The sequence below is a fragment of the Rhinopithecus bieti genome, unplaced genomic scaffold, assembly GCF_001698545.2.
Source record: "Rhinopithecus bieti isolate Rb0 unplaced genomic scaffold, ASM169854v2 scaffold_23236, whole genome shotgun sequence".
Lineage (NCBI taxonomy): Eukaryota > Metazoa > Chordata > Mammalia > Primates > Cercopithecidae > Rhinopithecus > Rhinopithecus bieti.
In genome coordinates this window covers 1,097,223-1,100,653 of record NW_016811820.1, presented here as the reverse complement: position 1 = coordinate 1,100,653, position 3,431 = coordinate 1,097,223, and positions in this window count along the sequence as shown.

The following is a 3,431-nucleotide window of genomic DNA, read 5'->3' as shown; positions in this document are numbered from 1 at the left end:
TTTTTTTTTTTTTTTTTTTTTTTTGAGATGGAGTCTCACTCTGTCACTCAGGCTGGAGTGCAGTGGCGCAATCTCAGCTTGCTGCAACCACCGCCTCCTGAATTCAAGTGATTTTCATGCCTCAGCCTCCTGAGTAGCTGGGATTACAGGCACCTGCCAACATCCCCAGCTAATTTTGTATTTTAGTAAAAACGGGGTTTCACCATGTTGGCCAGGCTGGTCTCGAACTCCTGACCTTAGGTGATCCAACTGCCTCGGCCCCTCAAAGTGCTGGGTTTGCCTGGTTTTCAAATGGTGTAAGCCACTGTGCTCGGCCCTTCAACTATTGTTTTAAGTTCAGGGGTACATGTGCAGGGTGTGCAGGTTTGTTACATAGGTAAACATATGTCATGGTGGTTTGCTGCACAGATCGTCCCATCACCTAGGTATTAAGCCTGGCATCTATTAACTGTTTTTCTGATGCTCTCCTTCCCCATCCCCTGGCAAACAGGCCCCAGTGTATGTTGTTCCCCGTCACGTGTCCATGTGTTCTCATCTTTCAGCTCCCACTTAGGTGTAAACCACCATTTTTAATCTTTACAAACTGAAAGCTACTGAATGGGATTGAAGTACATATCTCTTATCACTGGTGAAAAATACAGGCAGGCATGCTGCCCTCACCTGCACCTAGAGAGTGCTAATCAACTTGGCAGTCTCTTGCACCTAATCCCGGTGCAGCCTTAAAAGATCTCTCAACATGGGATGCAAGAAACCACCTTTGACTGGAACTGAGAAATTAATCTTTTTTTTTTTTTTTTGAGATGGAGTCTCACTCTGTTGCCCAGGCTGCAGTGTTGTGGCACAATCTTGGCTCACTCTAATGTCTGCCTCCCAGGTTCCAGCAATTCTTGTGCCTCAGCCTCCCAAGTAGCTGGGATTACAGGTGTGTGCACCACCATGTCTGGCTAATTTTTTTGTATTTTTAGTAGAGACAGGGTTTCACTAAGTTAACCAGGCTGGTCTTGAACTCCTGACCTCTGGTGATCTGCCTGTTTTTGCCTTCCAAAGTGCTGGGATTATAGGTATGAGCCACCATGCCTGGTCTGAGAAATTAATCTTATTCCTGGGAGTACACAAACAGACTGGATGCCCACTGGTCACTCATTTTTGGGAATTCATGCATTGAGTAGGTTCAGGATATCAGTGGTTCCCAATCCTGGTTGTACCATAAGATCTTCTGGTTGCATTCAAAAAGACATTTATTGTTTATTTATTATTTTTATTTATTTATTTTTTTGAGATAGAGTCTCACTCTGTCATCCAGGCTGGAGTACAGTGGCATGATCTCGGCTCACTGCAACCTCCGCCTCCCGGGTTCAAGTGATTCTCCTGCCTTAGCCTCCCCAGTAGCTGGGACTATCGGCATGCACCACCACGCCAGGCTAATTTTTGTATTTTTAGTAGAGATGGCATTTCACTGTGTTGGCCAGACTGAACTGGAACTTCTGATCCACCTGGCTTGGCCTCCCAAAGTGCTGGGATGACAGACAGGCATGAACCACCATGCCTGATCTATTGTTTATTTTTAATTGAGATGTATGAAATCCAACCAGGACTTGCTGAATCAGAATCTCTGATGAGTGCAACTATCATTTGCAAATTGTTCTGAGCTGATTATGATGCAGCAGTTTTATTGCTTGGGAAATAGACCAAATTTCCTTGAAAGTCACTTCTGAATTTGCAATCTAAATGATGTGACCTCCCACAGTCCAGCACTGGCAAGTTGTTGCATCAGGAACAACTGCATCATAAGGTATGGAGTTTCTAAATCACACCAAAAACAATTAGCCTAAACAGGTGAAAGCAAGCAACAACTAGTTTGGCATCTGCATATTAGTGGCGAATTAGACTTCCCACGTTAGCTGTGTTCTCAGCGATATTAGTGTTACAAGCCCTAATGTATTGTATTTTATACTTCGGAGAGCTGGAAGGGAGTACTAATTACATGCAAATTTTCCAAGATTTCAGTTGGGAGTATTTCACATGCAAGTTAATTGTTCTTCTGGGGCTTTACCACTGGTTTATCCAATTAACATGGAGTTTGCCTATATATCATGGTTTTGCTTACAGAAGGGAAACCATATTATTCACTTGGATAAAATGGGGCTTGTTCTAAGCGTGTGTTGAAGTCAGCCTGATGGCTTCTGGAACGAGTAAACAACTGTGTTCGCCTGCTCCCTTCTGAGGTGGAATGAGGTTTGTTCTGCAGGGGAACAGCAAAAGTTGCTGATGAAATGCAGTGATTAAAAGAAAGGGGCCGAGGAGATTTGCTTTTGATGCTTTTCCTCTTACTCTTCTATCAACTTGGAAATTGTCTTCGATCAAGTGCATATATGGTATCAATAATTCTTCCACTGATATTACATATTCTCCAGTTCACAGCTGTACTTTCATCTCTTCTGACCTCAGAGGAGTCTGTGCAGTAGGCACAATTGTCTCCATTTTACAGACCTCTGGATACTCAGAATTTTCCCCATTCGTCTTTGTAGAATTGGCCTACTCTTTTTTAGAGAACTCCAGACGTTGGCATAGTATATATATTAAATGGACTCTATTAGTCTTGCAGAGAGGGAGTAAATAGGGGGTGTGGTTGGGATGGTCTTGAGATTATGTTCATGCTAATCCCCTCTCTGGTTGGCTCTGATCAGGGGTGTACCTTTGCCCTAATTCTTTTCACCTTTGGAAGCCCTTGAGGTTCAGCATAGTGTTGGCATAGGAAGGAGTTCAAGGTCAGAATTTTTCCCCCTTTGGAAGTCTTTATGGTTCAGTGTGGTGTTGGCATGGAGAAGAGCTCAAGGTCACAATTCTTTGCCTCTTTGGAAGCCCTTGTGGTTCAGCATGGTGTTGGCATAAGGAAAAGGTCAAGGTCAGGATTGTTTTTCCCCTTTGGAAGCTCTTATTAAAGTTCAGCATGGTGTTGGCATGGGAACAAGTTAGAGATCAGAATTCTTTTCTCCTTTGGAAGCCCTTGTGGTTCAACATGGTGTTGGCATGGAGAAGAGTTCAAGGTCACAATTCTCTGCCTCTTTGGAAGCCCTTGAGTTTCAGCATGGTGTTGGCATGGGAAAGAGTTCAAGGTCAGGATTCTTTTCCCCTTTGGAAGCCCTTGAAGTTCAACATGGTGTTGGCATGGAGAAGAGTTCAAGGTCACAATTCTCTGCCTCTTTGGAAGCCCTTGAGTTTCAGCATGGTGTTGGCATGGGAAAGAGTTCAAGGTCAGGATTCTTTTCCCCTTTGGAAGCCCTTGAAGTTCAACATGGTGTTGGCATGGAGAAGAGTTCAAGGTCACAATTCTCTGCCTCTTTGGAAGCCCTTGAGTTTCAGCATGGTGTTGGCATGGGAAAGAGTTCAAGGTCAGGATTCTTTTCCCCTTTGGAAGCCCTTGAAGTTCA